General features: G+C 34.7%; 1 protein-coding gene and 1 pseudogene across 4 annotated transcripts in view; both read right to left on the bottom strand.

The window, feature by feature from the left end:
• The window catches only part of Cdh12 (cadherin 12), a 1151540-nt gene that overhangs the window by 393691 nt on the left and 731706 nt on the right, over nucleotides 1–26143 (bottom strand). The window lies entirely within an intron of this gene.
• LOC141424458 (U6 spliceosomal RNA) lies at nucleotides 2121–2214 on the bottom strand (annotated as a pseudogene).

Raw genomic sequence — 26143 nt, 5'->3', positions numbered from 1 at the left:
TTTAGGTCTGCCTTTTCTTACTTTAGTATGTAACCTCATTCAAGTCACGTTGCCTTTCTGGGTCACTGTTTTACCTCCAGTACCCAATGAAAGTGCTCTTTCATTTCTATACCATCACTAAGATGCTAGGATTATATAATATGTAATTCAATAAATCATCATCAAGTGATGAATAAATCTGTTATTCATTTTAAGCCTTTAAATCTTAATGAGCAGTATAAGAACAAGGAATGTAAGTAAGATAAAACCCCTTATCTTGATGGGATAACACTCTGGGTTAGACAAGATTCATGTAATGAATGTAACAATGATAATAATATTAATGTGAATAATAACAATTAACTTTCCTTTATTGAACCTTTTTCCTTAGAGCATACAACTTTATATGGATTATATTATCTAACCCTTATAATAATTCAATAAGTTTAAATACCATCATTATTACTTTTTATATAGCAAGCCAAACAGTGACATCAGTAAACAATTTGTTTAAAATCGTGTGTGGAAAATGGTGGAAGCATAGTTCTTACTTACAGATCCCAATTCCATGTCATCACAATAAAGCTATGGTCTTGTGGCAGTATCTATTGTTTCCTAAAAACTGTAAATCAATCTATGTCCAAATATCTACTTACTGTATCTATGTGGAAATACAAAGTGATAATGAGCACAATTTTCCAAAAGAAAATGTATAGTTTTATATTGAAACCATTCTCATTTAATTACTTCTATTCATATATATAGTACTTTTAATTAGTCCACACAAGCAAAACTACTTAAAACCTTAAGTGAATCATTCTTTCCACCCCCTCTTCCACAACATTCAGTTCTAATCCATCATCCCATGTGTTGTTTCAGCCTTCTACATCTCTCAACTTCATTTATTAGCTTGATCTCCACAATCACCACCTCATTATATACCACAAAGTCATCTTGTAAATGTAGTCTAGACTACTAGACACCACTTCATGACTAAAGTATCTCTGTGGCTTCGTAATTCAAATGTATAGAAACACTGCAATCTTTCAGATTAATTTAAGGCCTCAAATTATGCACAAATTCTCTGGATGTGGTTTGAATGTGTCCACCAAAGTTGTATACTAGAAGCTTGTTCTCCAACACTATTTTGCTAGTGGATCTTTCCAAAGTCAGCACAGGAAAGTAATTACATCATGGGAGCTCTACCTTTCTGAATAGTTTAATGCTGTCTCATGGGACTGAGTTAGTTCCCTGATGAACAAGGTATTAAAAAAGTGCAAGACTGACCCCTTCCCTGTCTCTTGCTTCCCACTTAACCATGAAATCACCTTCTGCTGCATGTCTTGCTTGCCTTTTCTGCACAGATGTCCCCTTTGTGATGTCATCAGCAATGAGGTGCTTACCAGAACCAAGCATGTGCTGGTGTCATGCTCCTTTATCTCCTGAACTGGGAGCTGAATAAATGCATAAAATACCAGCATTATGTTTGCTGTTATAACAACATGGTCAAGAACACTCTCCATTCACATACATTTCAAAAAACAAAACAGCACTCCCAATTTTAATCACAAGTTTCCAATTTCTTGTTTTCTGGAATTCTCAAATGTCAAATGTCAAAGAGCCATCACTATTAATCTCTTCCTTTTTTCTCTTATTATCCACACACTGCCATCTACTTTTTATTAATTTCTTTCATTTCTCTCCAACATTCTTTCTTCTATTATACCTCTGAAAATTTCCCATGAAGCTTCCATAAGAAATTTAGTATTACTATCAGCCTATCCTTCAGTCTTGCATCACTGTAACAAACACCTGCAAAAATCAACTTATAAAGGAAAAAAGGTTTATTTTTTGTCTTACAGTTGTAGAGGTTCCAATGAATAACTGGTTGACCTCACTGTTTTTGGAGTGGTATTGATGTAAGACATGATGGCAGATGTGTGAAGCAGAGCATAACTACTCACCTAATGGCCAAGGGTGAGCTTTTGAAATCTCCCTTTGTGCATCTCTTCTGATCAAGACCATAAGCACTGAAAAAGTAAAGATTATGTGCACTGAAAGCAGATTTAGTTGTGAGGTTGCAGGCAAATGCTAAACCCTAATCAATTTATTTACTTTTTTTTAGTAGAAAATAATTTTTAGAAAATATGGAATGCTTCACGAATTTGTGTGTCATTCTTGCACAGTGACCATGCTAATCTCTGTGTCACTAGTATATGTCCTGCCAAAGAGAACACTGCCCTGATCGATTTAAATCCCCTTTCTTCTCATGATAAAGTTGTGAGTGCTGAAACTTGTTTTGCTTTCAATGTACCCAGTGCAACTAAGGAACAGTATAAAATTGGACACTCCAAAACCTTCTGTTTCTTAAGATGCGTTGAAAGAAAAGTTGACATTTCAATATATAAATTAGGAGTTCTTGTCAAAGTACTTTATGCCTTCACAGCCAAAAGCACTAGTAATCTCTATGAGGTATCTATGCCTTGATTATCTTTTTTATTCAGTCACACAAAGAAAAGCCATTATGCATGGGACAAAATAGAAATGTGATATATATCTAATTTTAACGTGGCTATAACTCCAAATACATATCAGTGTCCCCAGGTTGCTTGGAGATTACAGATTTTCATTGTTAAACATGGGTATTATTCTCAAAGTGAAAGAATGCTAATAAAAATTCCATTAAAAAGGAGACAATTTGCATTTGAACAAGAAAACTCCATTCCACAAGGATAAAGGTTGGTGTTCTCAGAGAAAAGCAAGTGTTACAAACTTGCCTTGCTGCCTTTTATTGATTATTTTTGTACCCCTAGGAAATCAAAGGGAAAAAAATCTCAGAGTTTATTTCCTTCTTCGAACAGACTGAATCATTACTTTCTTTTTCGGTAGCTGAAACTCCCAGTGCTACTGTTTTCTTTTGAATCAAAATTCTCAGAAGTTAAATGCTTTTTTTTTATTGAGTCTCATCATAGTTGTGTTGGATCATGTAAACACGAAATTAATTTCTGCTTTGACATCAGAATTGAGAAGTAAAAGGAAGACCATGACAGTGGAACAAATATACATATTCACTGGAATTTCAATTAGTCTTCAATACAGAGTCACAAATGAAAACATCCCTCAAACAAAGGACTAACTCTGCATCTGTGGAGGTGAATGATTTTACATATGAGTAAAATTAGATCTGAGGTTTTGAAGGTTATCAAAATAACTGATCATTCAAGCTCACAAACAACAACAAAGTAAAAAAATAAGAGAGAAAAAAGTCACTAAAATTGTTAAGTTGACCCAGGGATATTTTCATGGACTTTTCTGTTTTGATGTAATTGATAATATATTTTAACTATTCATTAATATATGGAAATATGAATAAATTAGTGCCTAGAGGAACAGTGGTTATGAAATCCATAATAATACACATGGTAGAAATAACTTATGATTGGTAATTTGATGTGGATTTTAATATGGCTTTGTTTACATTTATTGTATTCATGCCTAATGACAATTTTGACTCTAAAAAGTTTTGGAATCCAGATAGAAGGTAATAGAATTTTCTACTTTGTAAGTGTCATTTATTTTATCCAAAGGATTATATTACTTCTATACATCAAAGTCATTTGATTTTTAAAATCAAATTTAATAATTTGACACATGGTGATTTTTCTTCACAATTCCAATAGCGATGAGAGGAAGAAGTATTTAGCGAGGGAAAATAATTAGATAATTAGGACAATGCTTTGCTAGTTATAAAGCTTTCAGCCAAAGTACTATATGGAACCAGAATTTGTGAGGAAGAGTTTATCACAACGTTATGAGATTACCAATAGGGCAAGCTGCAGGGTTTACGTTTCACTTCACTCCAAACTTAGAATTCAGACATTGTATATATTTTATGGTGAAGAAGAAACACTTTTCCACGTGAGAATGTTGGCAGAAATTCTCCAATAGTTCTCTTGCATTTCTACAAATATTGGGAAGAGGCACTGGGTGAGTTTTGTTTCATAGAAGCAAACACCCTTGGAAGATACAAATAACGTCTCTGCCTCTCGACGAATACGTTCTCTGCTGTGGTGCAAGGCACTGGGCACACAGCATCCCAGTCGGGTGGTGCAGCTCCTGCTTGACCTTAGTCAGGCAAGAGGAATTAATGATAAACACGAACTTCATTCTTCCTGCAATGTCGTCAGTGATAACATTTGCATCTGACCCAAGAATCTCACATTTCTGCTAGCAGTTATGAAATTGTAGCACACTTACACGTTAATATGCAAGGAAGGTAAAAGGTAAAATTCAAGCCATAACAATTAGCATTACCTTTTATCTCTAATATGCTCTTTTGTTCTAAATAAAATGCAAGTTGTACTAGTGGTCACAAGAACATATAAGGGTATATATTTTATGTCTTCTTTTTATATGAGGGACTATTAACTATTTTATATTTATAAAGTTCCTCATGTTATCGGTGTCTGTTTAGGTATATTTTTGCAAAATTAATTTATTTGTATACTTAGCAGTGAGATCAAGAAACATAATATTACTTTGCCTCTGGAAACTGTCCTGTATTCACCTTTTGTCACAAATTCCCCAACAAAGATGCTGAGCTTCTGAAAAGTGTAACATCATATATTAATTGTGCCTTTTCACTATATATAGTGAATTATATAGGTAGAATTAATCAAAAGGTATTCTTTTGTCTTGGGTTTGATTCATCCATGTTATTTTTTGAGTTACTAATATTATTGTTTAGTTATAAGTTGCCCATTTCCATTGCTACATACACATTGTGTTGTTAATGGATATTGGCAAGTTTTCCCTTTTAATGTTACTACAAATGCCATTATGGATAAGCTGTTGTGAATTTTTGGTAAGTACAAGTGCATATTTCTGTTTGGACTGTATCTTTGAGAAGAATTTCCATTATTAGGGAATATTTATTTCTTCAGCTTTAGCAAACACTGGTAATTGTATCAATTTATTCTTCTAATTGCAAAATAAGATCAATCAGAATAGTTTCTTTCCTTGATAACTTAATATGGTCTTTCATTCTTATGTTATCCATATTGATGGACAAGTCCATATATCTCATTATGATTTTAATTTGCATGTCCCTGAAGACTAATGAGGTCAAACAAAACATCAATTTTAAATATATAATTTAATTCAGTATCAAAATATTTGTAACTAAAAAACAATACTACAATGTTCAAAAACCAAGAAACGTCTATTCGCAACCATTTTTTGAGCTCCATTCTTTTATCAATTCTTTCATACAATAATATGATAATGAGAACATTTTGTGCTATTGTGAACTAATGTAGAGATTGGAAAAAAATAGTTGCTAGTCAAGCTTCCCCAGAGATTAGATTACAGATTAAAGATAAAGCATGCTTTATTATAAGGATTTGGCTCATGTTATTGTAGAGGATAAGAAGTCTGAAAATGTGCAGGGTGTGTTACAAACTGAATCTAGGAGACAGATGTTATGGAAACAACCTGAGGTGAAGGCCAGAGAATCAGGGAAGCTCATGGGTTAACTTCAGTCTGAAAGCTGGCAGGCTCAAAATCTAAGAGTCCATTTTTTAGTTAGAGTTCCAAAAGTGGGAAGAATATTGATGTTCAATTCATGCAGCCAGGTTGAAGGGTATTCTCTTTCATGTGTAGATGTGCCACTCTCTATGTTCTGCTGACATCTTCAAATAAATGAATGATGACCAACTAAATTAATTTAGGGAAAACAAAAATCTGGACACTCCATTGTCCAAGCCAGTTGTCACATAAAATTAACCTTTGCTTCACATTTTTCTCCTAATTAGTCAATGTTATCTTATCAGTCACCATGCTCCATCCATTCCAGAATCTTATCTCACATGGCACCCTGAGTGATCCAATATATATATTTATAGCAGATCCCAGCTCAGTAACATTTAGTATTTTTCCACCCTTCTCAGACATATATTTAAACCCATTACCCTGGTCTACAAGGGCCCCGCAGGATCTTACCAACAACTCATCTCTTATTTCTCCAGACACTAAGCCTCTCATTTCTTATTTCTTCCTACTCTGTCAGCTTTATCACCAGTTTTGCTTTTATCTTCTCCTCCTAGTACCTAGTATCACCTGACATTTCTTTAAAGTAGAGGAACTTTCCTCTACTTCAATGTAACGTATATGTCAAAGAACTTATTCTGAGTGCTTCCTTGAGGTACTTTTAGATGAGGTTAGTATTTAAATCATACATTTCCTTCCCTAACAAGAAAGGCCATTGTCCAATAGGGAGAATGGTGGAATGGGAAAAAATAAAAAGGTGAAGAGAGACTTCTTTTTCTCTATGCCTGACTTTGAACTGAGATAATTTTTTACTCAGACTACATTGAAACATTTGCTTTGTCTGGGTCTCAAGCTTACTAGTGTTAGAGCAAAGGAACAATACCAGCTCTCTCATTCCTCAGGCCTTTTGTTCTTCTGGTGTTCATGAGCTAATTCCTCATAGCAATTCTCAAATACACACACAGATGTGTGTCTGCATATGTATGTGTATACTGACAGTGTAGGGAGGGATAGGAAGTGAGTTTTTTTAGCATGGTGGCTATGAAGTAAAAAATGCTTTCCTTACTTTGAAGACAACACTAATTGGGAGAAAAGTGTACACACAAACACCCCTACTAAGACAGAGATAGTAGGCATACATTATACATCCTATTCTTTCCTTCTTTTTCTATAAACAGCATGATTAACTCAAGGGGTAAAGATGATACAGGTAAGGTTTAGTGTTTGCAAATGGTTTGATAGGTGCTTAATTTTTAGACCCCTAGCAAATCAGAAAAAGACTTTTAAAAGCACAAGTCAGAGTTGAGGCATCACAGGAATTTCTCATGCATACTAGTAACTGATTTTTCCTAATATTAAAACTTTAAAAAGAAAAAAAAGTTTTCTGATTTATGCTTAAGTAATTTTCACACACTAAATTAATACTCATTGCAACCATTATAATCTTAAAGATGAAAACATGCATATTTACAATGTCTTCATAATCGGAAGAAAGTCATTCATGTAATAAAAGGCAGAACTAGACTTTAACCCATTTATATTTACAGTAAATTGAAGGTTTTGCACAATAAACTTATTATTTATTTTCCTTGATTTCTTCCAGGCTTTAAAAGTTCTACCATAGTTTTGTTTTATTATCAATTTACTTCCTTATCTTTGTGTCTGCCCTCAGCAACTATGTTATTTTCCTTCTTCCTGTACTAACATTTATTTATTTGAGTTAATATCAAATAAATAATGATCGCATGTGCAATTTATCTTTCAAAATTCATCTTTCCCTGGGTGTTGTTTTCACATGGATGTGTTTCTCGTTAGGACTGCTCTATAAACTGGTGGCACATTGGCTTTAAATTCCCCCCTATCTCTCTAGGCCTGGATGAATATTCTGTCCACAAACATGAATATACTGACATATGTATGCAGCTCTTTAGCTAAAATTTTATTAAGAATGGGCCTGTAATGTCACTGGTTATAATTCTTTCTCTTAAAAATCCAATACAAGTAAATACAGAAGGAAAGAGGAAAGAAATGCATTTTAAAAAGTGTCTAATCTGGTATCAAGGTTATATTGATCCTTGCATTAAGGTGAGTGAATTAACATTTTTGAAATTTTACATGTTGAAGATTTTAGGAACTTAACATAACTAAGCTATATTTAATTTAATATGAGTCAGCCATATTTAATGGCTCAGCCAGTGCTTGGTTGGATCATCTTAAACTTTACTCAATCATCTTAAACTGTTTATATTTATTTTTAAGTTCATAAATATTTGTACATATTTATGGGCATAGAGTTTGATAATTAATTACATATATATAGCTTGTAATAAATAAATCATGAATTAGCATTGAATCATGAATCAAATCATGAATAACTTGAAAATTTATTATACAATGTACTGGAATCTTCCTTCCATTTCTACTAACAACCAATGCCAGGAAACTCTACATAGCTTTTCTGATCTGGACCTGAGGCTGCAATATACTCCAAAAAACACCATTTCCAGACTTTCTCTGACAAGCACGCATAACCTGACTCCATCCTCAGTTTAAGAACCTGAGTGAAACTCTTAGATGTTTTTATTGTATGCTGCCAAAGTAAAACCTCTCTGGAAGGAGGAAACCAGAGTTGAATTTGTGACTACTCATATACTTCATTCGAAAATTATTTTTGATGTAGATGACACTTCTGGAAATTTGGAGTACAAATTCAAATCTTCCCTATTTTCTGCTTTCAGTCATTAAAAATACCCCTATTGTCATTTCATTATTTTGCAAGGGAAAGTAAATTCTACAAACTTCTTTACTACTATCAGTTTCTTGCAGTATTTACTTTATTGTTTTTATTCAAAATATGCCATCAGTTTTCCTTATGCTTACATAGAAGTAGAAGATAGGACTTAGTATATAAAAATCCACATTTTTAACTACATTAAAATAATGGACCTCATTGTTCAAAGACTTTAAGTTGGCCATTGTTGCTAAGTGAAATGCTTTAAAAAATGCATTCAGTCTTTCAGGTCATACGAACACTAGATTATCTACTTTACAGTTAATCTCAAGGCATGCACTCTTTAAGTCGCCCTCTGTTCCATAGACTAGTGTGTTCCCTCATGCACCTTACTTTCTACAACTATGTATGTTGAGGTAATGAGTAAAAACTATTGGTTGCATTACATCTTGGTTTATGTTAAAAGAATGGCAGACATTCTGTACATATTGTGAAGGGCATTCAGGTACATTTCTCAATGTATTACAAATGTTGATATCATCAGTTTATTCTTGCATATAAAACTGTTTGAATATATTTTGAGTAAAATATAAAAAACAGTAAATATCAAGAAATATTCATATTGATTTCATCTCCATTGCTATTATTTGTGTATATATTTGGTTCACTTCCAGAACACATCCTACTCACAAGTAAGCAATGGTTCTAGCAATGAACTTTCTTGTATAATCTCTCATTCTTTAGTCTCACCTCCACCTCCACCATCAAAGCTTGCAGAAGTGACAGCTGCACCAAAAGACTGGTAACATACTTTGAATGCTCTGAATTTTGAATTGACAATATCTTAAGAAAATGGCCATTTGTTCTCATTATCCACAGTACTGCATAAAAACGCTGTTACATAGGCTGCCTAATGTTTCCTCTACATTGACTTATTTCAGTGTTGAAAACATGGCAAGGGAAAAACAAAATTCATTAAAAAATGAAGAGGAAAACACATAAAAATGATTAATTTTAGAAGTGGATAAAAATTATCAAAATGTGTATTGAAGGTAGAGTATTGCATACACGTAGTATGCCACAGAATTCATTTTTAAGCTTACCCCAATCAACTACATTGCATGTTTTCAAATAGGCCCATATGAGAAAGCAGCTACAAAAAGACAAAAAAAATGGTAAAAAATAAAATAAAGAGGAAGGTAGATGAAAACAATAATTATATGGGAAAGGGAATGTGAGAAGAGGTAGTCTGAAATGTGACAACCCAAAGGATCAATATCAATGTATTTTGAACTACACAGTATTAACCAGACTTATTTTTCTTCCTCTCAGGACCTTGAAGTTGAGTAATACCCATGATTTTACCCAGCATTTTAAAATTTCAGTTTATTTTGTATGTTTTCAGAATATAAGATTATGCAAATAGACCTCATAACTGGCAAAACATAGGTTTTCTGAGATTGACACCATGTGCTTTGTAGGGTGTGAGAACATTTTCATTAGCATGTAAGATTTCATCACTGCATGAGGCCCTGGAAATAGCTTTAAATGAGATGTCATGGAAGTAATATAAGAAAGAAGCAGTCTATCTGCCTAAACATGAGTTTATTTGTAGAGGTAGATATACAACTGCAATTTCTTCCTCAAAAAATGTCTGATATAATGACCTGACATCATTGGTTTGGGTGCTTAATATTTGATCCCAAGTAGGACATTTCAGGGTTGCTATAAGCTATGGTCTACTGTTCATTATACTTAGTTTCTGAGGTGCCAGAGATTGATGTGGGAGCCAACGTGCATTATTGTTCTGCACTAGACCTTTGTATTTCATAGTCACGAATCTGATGCTAATGGGATTCACTCTTTTTGTGGATTTATGTCCAGGGTTAGATGAGCAGATGACCTCCTGATCTTGACCAGAAGTGATTTGCCCACTGTCAATTAGAAGGGGGAAAATCCAAAGTGGAAGTTGAACTTGGCATTAATAGGAATAATAAATGCTGAGGCTGCACGATGAAACTCAATAAGGTAATGCATTTTAATCTTATATTTACAGAATGAAGAGACTTTTTATCATCATTCAAACAAAATGTAATCTTAGGAGAAGTGGTCTAGCTAGTTTCTTTATTAAAAAACATGCCCATAGGTCATGAAGTTATTACTGTTAGACATAGGTATTATTCCATACACTTAAAACTCTCCCCATCTCACATTATATGACAAAAGTAAAACCATGCTGCTAATCATTTTAGCCCATAATCTTTCTAGATATATGCCATCCTATAAGTACATATAAAATGTAAAATTAATATTATAAGAAAAGAGAAAAACATTAATGACACAAAATAGATCTTCAAGCTGTTCCTTCAAAATACTTTCATGCGGACGAATTTCCCCCTACTTCTCCATCTCTCTGAGAAGCACAGTCCTAGAAATTTTTGAGATATTACTATTTACCAATGAGAAACACTTTTGAAAAAATTAGTCTGAAAATACTTTCCATTTTTATCTCAAGTAAGATTTCCAAGCTATAATCTAGCAAGAGAGAAATATGCACATTTGCACATGTATTAATGTAATTTCTGTTACTATAACAAAATACTGAAGGCTAAAAACTGCATTAATAATGGAAATTTATTTTGGCTAATATTTCTGGAGGCCCAAAATCAAAGACACATATCTTTGTGTCTTTGGTGGCTTTCCTGTTGGCATAATCTCAAGAAAACACAAGAAATCTCATGGCAAGACATAGGGAATGTGTATATGTGTGACTGCCTGGTCTTTTTCTTCTTATAAAGTCATCAAATATAGGGGATCCAGTCTTTTCTAATCTTAATCACCTCCCAAAAGCCCCATCTATGAACCATAGTCAGATTAATTTCTACATTCTTAGAACCTCAAAGTGGGGATTAAATTTAGACATGTGTTTCAGAAAGAACAAACCATATTCATATCAAAGTAAAATGGCTTACCCTACAAAGATTTGCTAAGTTCCTTTCTCTTTGTATGGGACTCCAGTGGAGTGTAGTCATAACTAATGATGCATCATTTTTTCTTTGAGTTGTACTTTTGTATAAATAACTATAATGTATGTTTCTATGGTAGAAGTGAGAAGAAGTTTAATTTGTAAAACCTTCTCCTTGTGATTATGAAGAATTAATAGTTCCAATTGAAAGGAACAAAACTGTTCACAAAAAAAGTTCTATGTAGGATATAATAAAAATATATATGGCAGAGTTGTCATGGATAATGTAATATAGAACAGTGAGAAAGATAAAGGTTTCTTATGTGAGACATTGGTACAGTTTCATTACTTCTGTGATGGTAGCAAGCCATGTAACATCTCTGTACTCCCATACCTTCCTCTAAAATGGGCTTAACAAACCCAAGTGCACACAGTGGCTAAGAATGTGAAATACAATCATGCTCCAGTTTCTAAGCAACATGTCTGGTTTATGATAAGCCCTCTACAAAGGACACTTAAGAGTTTTTGTGCTTATGCTTAATATTACCATCATCCTAGTAAGTGAGGAAAATCTCAGCAGAAGTGCAAACTTGAGCAAGCCCTAGGCAAAATTATCTCAGTGAGTTTATTTCAAAGAATGTCTAAAAGTGAACTGTAAGAAATCAAATTGACAAAAGTCCAGGTTGAAATGATAATTAGGTCATTTAGAGTTAGCACAAGGATACTGGGCATGTCTTTTTATCTTTCTTTGTCTGAACCTTTCTTTGCACACGTCTGATGCTTTTCAATTTTGAAAAAAATATTTGTTTAATTGCTTTTGTTTGATTCAAATTAAATTTTCTGATATTGAAAACTAGCAGTCTGAAAAGATATAATATGCACTATTGCAGGTGTAGTTCTATGTATCATAAGTATGTAGGATTAGTAGGGAAAGAAGAGGAGGGAAAAATTAGAATAATTAATGATAATTATAAATTATCATGATATTTGCCAAGATATCATGAGATGGTAGATATAAGAAGTACATTCAAAGAAACATCCCAAGATTTTACTATAATGTGCTTGTTGTAGGAGATCAAAATACCAAATTTATCATTTGTGCTATAGCATTCACAAAGCAATAATCCTCTAGTAATGGAAAAGAGAATGATAAAGAAGGGAATAAAACACTTTGGAGGAAACCTGGATTCTGTGGAGAGATTGAGACTAACAAAAAAAGATCATAACAAAACCAGAGGAAGCACAAGAAAACACATGAAATCTTAAATCAATAGTGGAAAATTTCTATAGAAACACACACAAGCACACACACAAACACAAACATACATAAACATATAATGCAACAAGTATGGAGAAAAATGACTCACTCATAAGCTTTCAATGAGTGATGACAGATGTTGAAACATAATATGCCTGAGTCGTGTAAGGAGACAAGATAACTGTTAACTATTTTGGAAATTTCACAGAAGAATTAAAGTAGATTTGAAACTTTTTTTTCATTTTTTAATAAGAGGGAAAGTGTAGAGATGTTAACAATCTGAGAATAAATTGTGTACTGGGTGTTAATGCCTGTAAACCTATTTACTTGGGAGGCTGAGAGTAGGAGGATTGTGTTTGAGGTCAATGTGGACAAAACATTTGCGAGACCTTATGTCAATAAATTGCTGGCCATGGTGTTGTGTACCTTCCCAGAAATAGTGGGAAGGTGAATATAACAAGCTCTCAGTCCAGGCCAGTCAGAGCAAAAAGGGAGATGCATCTCCAGAATAACCAAGCTATGGGGCACATGCCTCACAATCATAAAGCACTGAGTTCAAACCCCAATATCTCAAAAAATAAATAAATAAAACAAAGCAAACAAACAGAAACACCTGAGTATAAAAAGGGAATGACACACCAAAGGAAGGTCACATAGGAGAGGGTCAAGGTAAAAGCAGGAAGTTAAGGTAAATATGGTTGATGTACTCTCTATACAAGAATGAATACAGAATTTTTAAACTGATTGAAACAACCACAAGAATCAGTCTAAAACAGAAGAAAAATAGAGGAGGTGAACCAAATTGGGCTATAATACATAAATACTTGGAAGTGCCACAAAGAAATTTCCTGTGTAGATATATTAAATAAGCAAAAATTTTATTTCTTTTTCCTTTCTTTTGCAAAATCAGAGAACAGAAGGGAATAACATTTCCTGCCTTGAGTAGGGGGTGGGATGGGCAGGACAGGGTGGGGGGTTGATACTAGTGGGAGGGTAAAGGAGTTGGAGAAAAAGTGTAAGAGGGTGAATATGGTACGAATATTATGTACACGAGTGTAAATGGAAAAAAGATACCTGTTGGAACTTTTTCTTGAATGAGGGAGGAGGAAATAAAGGAGAATCGTAGAGGAGTAAATTCAAGTATGATATATTTGATATATTGTAAGAACCACAATGTACCCCAACCCAGAATAATAATAAAAAAAGAAAGGGAATGATAGAAGAAATTCAAGTAGAAATATGTTCAAATTCCAAATTTCATTATCTATTTCTGAGGCATAGAATTTTCATCTACAAATATAAAATAAATACCTGTGTATATATAGTATGTTTGAGTATAAATTTAATGTATTTTGTTTAAAAATCAACTTTTCCAGGTATAATTCATATATAATAAAATTTAAATTCAATCATACAGTTTGATGATATTTGACAATTGCATGCCCCTGCTAATCATTACACAATTAAAATGTAGAATATTTTTCCCACCCAGCAAAGTACTGCTATGCCTTCATCATCTCAAACTCTGATCACAGGAGCAACAAACAGATTCTCTTGCTATAGATAAGCTGTATCTTTCCCAAATTTTGTATAAATGGTACTAAAGTACAATTTATTATATTTTGACATTCTTTATTCAATAATAAATTTTGAAATTTATGCTTATCATTGAGTGCCTCAGTAGTTACTCTCTTACGTATGCTGAGTATGTTTCATTTTAGGAATAATATGGATTCATTTTATACAATGAATTTAAGATGGATATTTGAGATTTTACAAGGTTTTGTCTACTATTGATAAACCTGCAATGTGAATATTCTTATACAAGTCTGTGTAGATATATGATGTAGAAATTCTATATAATTTTTTTAAATCACCATTTCTTAAAAAACTGAGAAAATTGGCTTGGAAATTGAGGTTATTAGTTTTCTAATTTATTAGATGCCACTATTGTAATTCATAAGATGCTTCTGAAGAGTTAAGTTCTACAGACATTTAACTGCACGTTCTGGCTACAGTCCTGATCCACCCTCAGTCAGTAGTTGTTGGGGCAGCATAAGCTGATTATGACTATACTGTCGGTAACCAGTCTCTCACATGCATGTCCAAATATGAATGTCAATTTTAAAATGGTGTTAGTCAATGTTCTGACATTTAAAAAAATGATTAAGATAATCAACTTATACAGAAAATTATTTTATTGTGCCTCAAATCTTGGAGGTTCCAGTCCATGGCCAGGTGAATCCAAAATTTTGGCACTGCAGTAGGAATGTAAGATGCCAATGGCAATTGTTCCAGCCATATGTGACAAAACAATGCTACTCACCTATGACCAGTACATGAAAGTAAGTGAAAAGGAAGGGGCTGGGATCCCACTATCCACATAAAGGCCATAACCTCAGAGAACTGAAGACCTCTCATTTGGCCTAATTCTTACAAGTTCTACTTCCTTTCAATAGTTCCACTCTTGGGACCAAGCCTCCACATCACAGGGCTTTGGGTAACATTTAAAACTCCAAGGATAGAGATATCAGAAAGAAAGATCAACATATAAGAGTAGATAAATGGATGCATACTCCTCTGTTTGATTGGGGATCAATTCCCCTGTGACCCTCAGAGAAGCTGCATGAAATATGTCTTAGAATTTCCTGCTAGCATGTAAAGAAGCTGTTCATTTATTCTTAGACTCCTCACTCCATATGTTTGATGACTTCTAACAGATATTTTTAAGAACTTCAAAGAAAAACATCCCTCCAGGCCGCTGCCCACACATGGGGCCACCACCCACCTGCCAGCACACTGGTCTCCGGCCCATCCACCTGCCAACTTGCTGGCCACTGCTGCCTGCCCACCAGCCCACCAGCTGCCAGCTCCAAATATGCTTATTTGACCTTCAGCAGACCAAGCAGAATACTTTCCTGCTGGAGACACACTTGGCAAAAAAAAAAAAAAAAAAAGAAGAAACAAAACTCCGAAATCTCCAACCCCCAGCCTGTAAAAAGCTTCTACATGCTACATTACACTGAGAAAACAGGAGGGCTCCAGCACCACCAGATACCAGCTTCAAAACCTGAGAGACACAGACAAATAGGACTGGATGCTAAAGGAGTAACACCAGAACTACTAAGACTGAAATTCTACTGTTCCTGAACCAGGAATTATTTTTTTCTTTTCATTAAGTGTTTGTTTGTCTTGTTCACTGTTTGATTGTCCACCATCTCTCCTTGTTGATATCTTTGGTTCTCTTATTTTTTTTCTTTCTTGGTTTTGTTAGCTTTACTACTGTAAGTTAGCTAATAGTAAATTACAAACAGACCAGGGACAGAAACAATACCAAGTGGAATGATGGGAAAAAGAAAAAGAGATGGAAACCATTCTCTGCCAAAAAACAAATTAGTACAGGATTCAGAAGGAAATGAAGAAAACGGATACTCAGATCCAGACTCCAACAAAACAAAGATAAACTATCACAAGGAACCAACAAGAACAACCTGAAAGAAGAAATCCTGCAAGTAATCAATGAGAATTTCATAGAGATGTTACTAGACATAGTCAACCAAAACAAACAGGAGGCACTGAAGAAATTCCAAGACAATAAAAATAAAGAATATGAGAAAACACAAAAATAAACAAATGAATTCATAGGAGCTTTAAATAATCACTAAAGTGAAACAGAGAACACCACAAATAGACAGATAAATGAATTAAGGATGAAAATTGACTATATTAAAGAGGAAATGACCCATGATATGGAAAACCTCAAAAAAAGAATGAAACAGAAATACAAAACAGAATGGAAGGCCACTCCAGCAGACTAGAACAAGCAGAAGACAGAATTTCAGAACTTGAAGATGAAATGGAAATTAAAGGAAAAACTGATAAACTATTAGTCATGCAACTCAAGACCTGTGAAAGGAATATGCAAGAACTCACTGACTCCATCAAACAACCAAACCTGAGCATCATGGGCATTGAAGAAGGAGAGGTGCAAGCAAAAGAATGAATAATATATTCAACAAAATAATAACAAAAAATTTCCCAAATTTGGAGAACACTATGCCCATTCAGGTACAGGAAGCCTCCATGACATCAAACATACTTGACTAAAATAGAACTACTCAATGGCATATTATCATTAAAATAACAAGCACAGGGAATAGAGAAAGAACATTGAAGGCTGTAAGAGAGGAAAAAAAACCAAATAACATATAATGGTAAACCCATCAAACTCACAGCAGATTTCTCAATGGAAATCTTAAAAGCAAGAATAGCATGGAGTGAGATCTTCCGATCACTGAATGAAAATAACTTCAACCCTAGGATACTCTACCCAGCAAAACTGTCATTCAAAATAGATGGAGCAATAATGTCTTCCAGGATAAGCAGAAACTAAAACAATATATGACCACCAAGCCACCACTACAAAAGATTTTTCAAGGAATTCTGCACACACAAAGTGAAAGCAAACAAAACATGAAAGGGTAGACAGTACCAAACCACAGGAGAAGAAAAGACAAGAAAGTAGAGAGTAACATTGATTCAGTGGCACACAATCAAACCCTTAATCAACAAAGACAAGTAAATGACAGGAATCACCACATACTTATCAATACGAACACTGAATGTTAACGGACTTAATTTCCCCATCAAAATACACCATTTGGCAAACTAGATTAAAAATGAGTCTTCTCCCAACAGGAGACCCATCTCATTGACAGAAACAAGCACTGGCTGAGGGTGAAAGACTGGAAAAGGATTTACCAATCCAATGGCCCCTGAAAACAGTCAGGGTTAGCCATAATTATTTCTGACAAAGTAGACTTCAAACTTACATTGATCAAATGAGATAAAGACAGACAGACACTCCATACCAATTAAAGGGGAAATACACCAAAAGAAAATAACAGTTATCAATCTATATGCACCCAATGTCAATGCACACAATTTCGTCAATAATACTCAGAAGGACCTTAAAACATATGTAAACTTCAACACAGTGTTAGTGGGAGACATTAATACCCCCCCTATCACCAATAGATAGGTCATCCAAACAAAAAATCAGTAAAGGAATTCTAGAACTAAATCACACTGTAGATCAAATGGACCTAGCTGAAGTCTGCAGAATATTTCATCCAACTTCTGCACAATATACATTCTTGTCAGCAGCTCACAGAACCTTCTCCAAAATTGATAATATGTTAGGACACAAAGCAAGCCTCTGCAAATATGACAAAATAGAAAAACTCCCATGTATTCTATTTGATCACAATGCATTAAAACTAGAAATCAACAACAACAAAAGTAAAGAACATGCAAACAGTTGGAAGCTGAACAACAAATTACTTAATGATCAATGGGTTACTGATGAAATAAAAAAGGAAATTGAAAGGTTTCTGGAAGTTAATAAAAATGTAAAACACAACCCACTGAAACCTATGGGACATGGCAAAGGCAGTCGTAAGAGGAAAGTTTGTGGCCATGAGTGCATATATTAAAAGGTCAGAAAGATCTCAAATCAATGACCTAATGCTACATTCAAACTCCTAGAAAAACAAGAATGAGCAAATCCCAAAATAAGCAGAAGTAGACAAATAATAAAAATAAAAGGTGAAATCAATGAAATAGAAACAAACAAACAAAAAAAAAACATACAAAAATCAATGAAACAAAAAGCTGGCTCTTTGAAAAAAATAAATAAGATTGACAGACTCTTGGCATACTTAACTAAAATAGGAGAGAAAAAATCCAAATCAGTAAAATCAGAAATGCAAAAAGGGAGATAAAAACAAACAACCTGGAAATCCAGGAAATTATCAGAGAGTAATTGAGAACCTATATTCTAATTTAAAAATCTTGAAGAAGTGGACAGAATTCTAGATACTTATGACCATTCAAAACTGAACCATGAGGATATTAATCACCTGAATAGATCTATAAAACAAAATGAAATTGAAGCATAGAGTCTCCAATAAAACAAAAGTCCAGGACCTGATGGATTCTCTGCTGAATTCTATCAGACATTTAAAGAAGAACTAATACCAACCTTCCTTAAACTGTTCCACAAAATAGAAAGGAAAACTACCTAACTCATTTTATGAGGCCAATATTACTCTCATCCCAAAACCAGACAAAGACACCTCCAAACAGGAGAACTATAGGCCAATTTCTTTAATGAACATTGATGCAAAAATCCTCAATAAAATAATGGCAAGCTGAATCCAACATATCAGAAATATCATCCACCATGACCAATTTGGCTTCATCCCAGTAATGCATGGGTGGTTCAATATAATGTAAATCTATGTAATAATTGTGTGTGTGTAATACAGCACATTAATAGAAGCAAAGACAAAAACCACTTCATCATCTCAATAGATGCAGAAAAAGCCTTCAACAAGATCCAATACCACTTCATGATAAAAGCTCTAAGAAAACGAGGAATAGAAGGAATGTACCTCAACATTGTAAAGGCTATGTATGACAAACCTACAGTCAACATCATGCTTAATGGTGAGAAACTGAAACCATTTCCCCTAAAATCAGGAATGAAACAAGGTTACCCACTATCTCTACTCTTATTCGACATAGTACTGGAATTGCTAGCCAGAACAATTAGGCAATAAGAAGAAATAAAAGGCATACAAATAGTCAAGAAATTGTTAAATATCCCTATTTCCAGACAATATGATCCTATACCTTAAAAGCCCAAAAAAACTCTACCCCAAAACTCCTAGACACCATAAACTGCTATAGAAAGGTTGCAGGAAACAAAATCAACTTACAAAAATCATTAGCTTTTTTATACACCAACAATGAACAAACTGAGAACGAATGTATGGAAACAATTCTATTTCAATAGCCTCAAAAAAAATCAAATACGTAGGAGTAAACTTAACAAAGGATGTGAATGACCTCTATAAGGAGAACTACAATCCCCTGAAGAAAGAAATGGAGGAAGACTACAGAAGATGGAAAGATCTGCTGTGCTCATGGATTGGTAGTATCAACATAGTAAAAATGGCTATACTATCAAAAGCAATTTACATGTTTAATGCAATTCCCATCAAAATACCAATGACATTCATCACAGAGATTGAAAAATCTACCGTAAAGTTCATTTGTAAACACAAGAGACCAAGAATAGCCTAGGCAATATTCAGCAAAAAGAGCAATGTTGGAGATATCACAATACCTGACTTCAAACTATATTACAAACCTATAGCAATAAAAACAACATGGTACTGGCACAAAAACAGACATGAAGACCAGTGGAACAGAATAGAGGACCAAGATATGAATCCACACAACTATACCCAACTTACTTTTGACAATGGTGCCAAAAACATATGATGGAGAAAAGACAGCCTCTTCAACAAATGTTGCTGGGAAAACTGGTTATCCATCTGCAAGACACTGAAACTACATCCATGTTTATCAACTCAAAATGAATCATGGACCTTAATATCAGACCATAAACTCTGAAGATACTACAAGAAGGAGTAGGAAACACTCTGGAAGTAATAGGTATAGGCAAGGACTTCCTCAATAGAACCCCAGCACCCTAGCTACTAAGAGAAAAAATGGTCAAATGGGACTTCATAACATTAAAATGCTTCTGCACATCAAAAGAAATGGTCTCTAAACTGAAGAGACCACCCACAGAGTGGGAGAAAATATTTGCTATCTATACATCAGACAGAGGACTGATAACCAGAATACACAGCAAACTTAAGAAACTAAACTCTCCCAAAAATAAATGAACCAAGAAAGAAATGGGCAACTGAACTAAACAGAACTTTCTCAAAAGAAAAAATTCAAATGGCCAAAAAACATGAAAGAATGCTCACCATCTCTAGCCATAAAAGAAATGCAAATCAAACCACACTAAGATTCTAACTCACCCCTGTTAGAATAGCCATCATCAAAAACACCATCAACAAGAGGTGCTGCTGAGGATGTGGGGAAAAAGAAATCCTCGTACACTGTTGCTGCTGGGAATGCAAGCTGGTGCCACCACTCTGGAAAAAAAATTTGCAGTCTTTATAAAAATCTAAATGTAGATCTGCCATATGATCCTGCAATCCCACTCCTAGGACTATACACAAAGAATGTGACACAGGTTACTCCAGAGGTACTTGCACACTCATGTTTATACAGCACTATGCACAATAGCCAAGTTATGGAAACAGCCAAGATGCCCCAGTATGGATGAATGGATCAAGAAAATGTGGTACTTATACACAATGGAATTTTACTCATCCATGAAGAAAAATGAAATCTTATCATTCTCAAGTAAATGGATGGAACTAGACAACATCATTCTGGGCAAGGTTAGCCAGGCCCAGAAGACCAAAAATCATATGTTCTCCCTCATAACTGGACTTTAGATCTAGGGTAAATATAGCAGTGTTGTTGGACTTGGATCACATGACAAGGGAGAGAACATATGGAAGGTACAGGGATGGGTAGTAAACCCAAAACATGAAAGTGTTTGCTGTCCCCTCTCCAGTGGAACTAATACAGAAACCTTAAAGCGACAGAGGTCAACATGAGAAGGGGATCAGGAACCAGTGTAAAGATCAGTTAGAGATGAATCAACTTGGGTTGTAACACATTTGTACGTGAAAGCAATGCTAGGAATCCCTCTGTATAGCTATCCTTATCTCAACTAGCAAAAACGCTTTGTCTTTCTTATTATGCTTATGTCTTCTCTTCAACAAAATTAGAGTTAAGGGCAGAATGGGTTCTGCCTGGAAGCCAGGGGATGTAGGGTGAGAGGGTGTGGGCAGGGAGCAGTGATCAGGGAGAAGAAATGACCCAAACAATGTATGCACGTGTGAATATGTGAATAAAGCAAAAAAAAAAAAAACTCAAAGGATAGAGAAGAGGAATGACAAAAGTCACCTCAGTGAATAAATGGTTTTACTCTTAGTATTTTAGATCACTCAATCCCTTGGTGATAGAGAAAGATCCCAGGCTGACTCTTTTTTCTCATTCTTGCATATACACTCAGTAGGAAAATATTGTTTCCAAGAAGCATTTTCCAGGCAGAATATGGTTGTAGTTTTTCTCTCTCTTGTTCCATGACACCAAAGGAGCATCTTCAGATTTTCCAGATCTAAGGAAGGATACAGTGATCTATTGACCCCTTTCAAATTACACAAATACCTGGAGGGTGAGAGTCCTGCCTAAGAAATTAATGTACCTCAAGGCAAGGCAAGAAACACTGCTCTCAGATTCTTTGTCAGAGAACTAGGGTTGTTTTGAAAGGCACTATATTCTGCTGTGTGTTCTTAAATGGGACAGGAATGATCCAGTGTGGAAAGGAGCTCTTAAACAGTTATTTAAAAAGTATAAAAATGTTTACTTCCATGGAAGACTTACAGAATTGTTAAAAGACATATTGCATCCAGAAACTCCTTTATTTACACTACTGAAACCTATCTCTGTTTCTCTGTCCATAGATAGATAGATAGATGATAGATAGCTACACAAACAGATATATGGTATATGTAGTGATATTAACATACACATAGACAAGTGTATACAATTAAAGTCTTGATCAGAAATAACACAAACCACTTGGGATATTGAGGTGAAACCCCTGTGGAAGGGATGAACCAGATTGGGGGTGGTCTTCTGCAGGTGGTTTATAAGAGATTCTGAATTGGAGGAGAGGGAAAGGAAAGTTTGGGGAACAGAGAACTTAACAGAGGGCATGGCTAGGACCTAGTGTAGAAAGCAATGAGGTGAATTTACTGTTGTGTTTATATTAAGTATACATAATTTAAAAATTATTGCTGTTTTTAGATTCTTATTTTCACTAAGAAGACAGCAGCCTTGGGTAAAAATTGTCATGCATAATTTTAGGAAGAAAAAAGTTTGTAAAGACAGCAGGAAGGAAACAAGTGAGTTGTTGTTTACACAGATAATTCTTAAGTTCCAAGCTGTTTTCAAGTCAAGAAAGGAAATTTCCAGGGCTGGCAGAATTGCTCAAGAGGTACAGTGCCTTCCTGGCAAGTGTTGAGGCCCTGAGTTCAAATCCCCATGCCACAAAAAAAAAGAAGAAAAATTCCAACAGTGAGGCTGATACTTGTCTCAGAAACAATCAAAATGGAAAGTCAAACTTATTTTTCATCAAATACTTAAAGAGAAAGAGATCACACAAAGAGGGAGAGAATGCAGGGACTTAGATCAATACAGTTTTCATCTGAGTTGGTTACTTAATATATTTCAGGATTCTTTTCAGCTACTAATTGAACCAAATTCCAAGGAACTTTGCCTCACATTACCATGTGCCATGTTTTTTCAGAGCCTTCAGTTTTGCTCAAACATGTTTTATTTATTATTATTATATTATTATGTATTTCATACTAAAACCAAATATAGTTCCAGAAAATATTTTTGGCCCTTTTCAAAATTAATAAAACTCTAAAATGACTGTATTCATTTGAATATGTTGATGATAATCTCCAACACATAAATTGAAATATAACAAAGAGTTTGACAGTAGATAAAATTTGACTAGATAAGTTTGATGAGATAAAATTCTTGTGTAGAATCATTGTTCTTTTTTTCTTTCTCTTTTTATTTTATTGTTTTTACATTTAGTTACATGAGTATACATTGTTTGTGCCACCTCCATCCCACCTGCCTGTTCCACCCTCTTCTCCAATTTTGTTGAAGAGAAAACATAAGAGATAATAATAAAGGCAGAACATTTTCGCTAGTTTGGGATAAAGATAGCTGTGCAGAGAGAATCCTAGAGTTGCTTCCATGTAACCCACATTGGTTCATCTCTATCTGAACTCTTTGCTACTTCCTGGTCCCCTTCCCATAGTGGCCTCTGCCAATTTAAGATTACTTTATTGGCTCCTCAACAGAGAGCACATTAACCACATTCAAGTTTTAGGTTTCCTTTTCTTTCCCTGTTTCTCCTGTACATGCTCTCCCCTTAGTGAATGACCCATGTCCAGTAATATTACTGCATTTGCTTTGGGTCTATAATCTGCATATCGGGGAGCACACGTGATTTTTGGCATTCATACCCTGGCTAACTTTGCTTAAGATGATGTTTTCGAGTTCCACCCATTTACTTGCAAATGACAAAATTTCATTCTTCCTTGTGGCTGAGTAAAATTGCACTGTGTATAAATACCACATTTTCTTGATCCATTTGTTGGTTGTAAGGGATCTTGGCTGTTTCCATAGCTTGGTTATTGTAATTAGTGTTACAATAAACATGGGTGTGTAGGTGCTTTTGTAATAACCTTAGTCACATTTATTTGAGTATATCCCTAGGAGTGGTATTGCTGGATTGTATGGTAGATCTATGTTCAGTTTTTTAAGAAGCCTCCATAATGTTTTCCAAAGAGGTTGTACAGCTTACATTCCCATCAGCAGTGTTTTAGGGTTTCTTTCCCTGCATCTTTGCCAACATTTGTTGTTGGTGTTGTTATTCATAACAGCTATTCTAACAAGGGTGAAGTGGAATCTTAGTGTTATTTTGATTTGCATTTCCTTTATGGCCAAAGATGGTGAGCATTTTTTCATTTGTGTTTTGGCCATTTGAATTTCTTCCTTTGGAAAAGTTCTATTTAGTTTGGTTGCCCACTGCGTTATTGGTTCATTGATTTTGGGGGTGTTTAAATTTTTGAACTCTCCGTGTATTCTAGCTATCAGTCCTTCTTCTGATGTATAGCCAGCGAATATTTTCACACTGTGGGTGGTCTCTTCAATTTAGAGGTCATTTCTTTTGTTGTACAGAAATGTTTTAATTTCATGTAGTCCCATTTGTCCATGTTTTCTCTTACTTGCTGGGCTGATGGAGTTCTACTGAGGAATTCCTTGCCTATATCTATTGTTTCCAGGGTATTTCCCACTCTTTCGTGTATTAACTGTGAGGTTTTGGGTCTGATATTAAGTTTCTTAATTCTCTTTGAGTTGATACTAGTACAGGATGACAGGCATAGAGCTAATTTCAGTTTTCTGCAGACAGATAACCACTTTTCCCAGGAACATTTGCTGAAGAGGCTTTCTTTTCTCCATCACATGTTTTTGGCAACTTTGTTAAAAATAAGGTGGGCATAGCTGTGTGGAGTCATATTCAGATCCTTTAGTCATATCCAGACTTCATATCTGTTTTTGTACCAGTACCATGCTGTTTTTTATTGCTATGGCTCTGTAGTATAATTTGAAATTGGGTTTTGTGATACCTCCATCATTGCTCTTTTTGGTCAGTATTGCCTTGGCTATTTGAGGTTTTTTTGTGTTTCCAAATGAACTTTAGGGTAGATTTTTCAATCTCTGTTATGAATGTCATTTGATGGGAATTGCATTGAAATGTAGATTGCTTTTGGTAGTATAGTCATTTTTACTATGTTGATTCTACCATTCCATGAGCATGGGAGATTGTTACATCTTCTGTAGTCTTCCCTGATCTGTTTCTTCAGAGGTTTGTAATTCTCTTTCAAGAGGTGATTTACATCCTCCATTAATTTTACTCCTAGGTATTTAATTTTTTTGACTATTGTAAATGGAATTATTTTCCTTTATTCTTTCTGTTTGTCCATTGTTTGTGTACAGAAAGGCTACTGATTTTTGTAAGTTGATTTTGTATCCTGCTACCGTGCTGAAGCTATTTATGGTGTCTAGAAGTTTTGGGGCAGAGTTTTTTGGGTCTTTGAGGTATAGAATCATGTCATCTCATGCAGAATCTTTGAAACATTCTCCATTTTAAAATTAGTTAAGTGAACTTAGTTTTTACATATAAAATTGTCCCTTTAACTGTATCTCATAACTAGAAAGTTCCTTATCTTCAAAGGAATTTCATTGTGTACCTTTGATCATTTAATGTGACAAGTTTGTCTGTTTTTATTGTTGGGCTGGGTGGAGGTACATTGTAGCATTTATAAAGGTTCTTACAATGTATCAAATATATAATACTTGAATTCATCCCTCCAATGCTCTCTTTCATCTCCCCTCCCCTGATTCCTGGAACAATTTCAACAGATAATCATTTTTCATGTATATAAATTATTCGCACCTTTATTCATCCTTCTCTACCCCTTTTCCCACCACCTCCCTCATCCCACCAGTGCCAAACACCCACCCCCACACCTCCAGCAGAACCTTTTCTGCTCTCCTGTTCTCAGAGTTTGAAGAAGAACAAAACATAAAAGAAAAAAAGGGAAGCACGGTGTTTTTGCTAGTTTGAGATAAAGATAGCAACACGGAGTTTTTTTGTGTTGTTCCATGCATATATGTATTATAATCCCAATTGTTTCATCTCTACCAGTCCTCTTCACTCCTCCCTAGTCCCCTACCCATGGTGGGCCAGGCCAGTTTAAGGTTTCTATATTCATTCCTATACTGTGAGCACATCAACCACATCCAAGTTTTACTTTCCTTCCCTTGTCCTACCCCTACTGTGCATGGCCTCTCCTTAAGTGTGACCTGTGTCCCATAATATTGCTGCATTTGTTTTAGGTGTATAATCAGCATATGAGGGAAAACATGTAACTTTTTGACCTTCTGAGCCTTAATAACTTTACTTAAGATGAAGTTCTCCAGTTCCATCCATTTACCTGAGAAAGATAAAATTTCATTCTTCTTTGCTGTTGAGTAAAATTCCATTGTGTATAAATACCACATTTTCTTAATC

This window comes from Castor canadensis, chromosome 6 (assembly GCF_047511655.1).
Source record: "Castor canadensis chromosome 6, mCasCan1.hap1v2, whole genome shotgun sequence".
In the NCBI taxonomy this organism is placed as follows: domain Eukaryota; kingdom Metazoa; phylum Chordata; class Mammalia; order Rodentia; family Castoridae; genus Castor; species Castor canadensis.
Note: the sequence above shows the minus strand (reverse complement) of the source record. Positions and strands in the feature narration are given on the sequence as shown.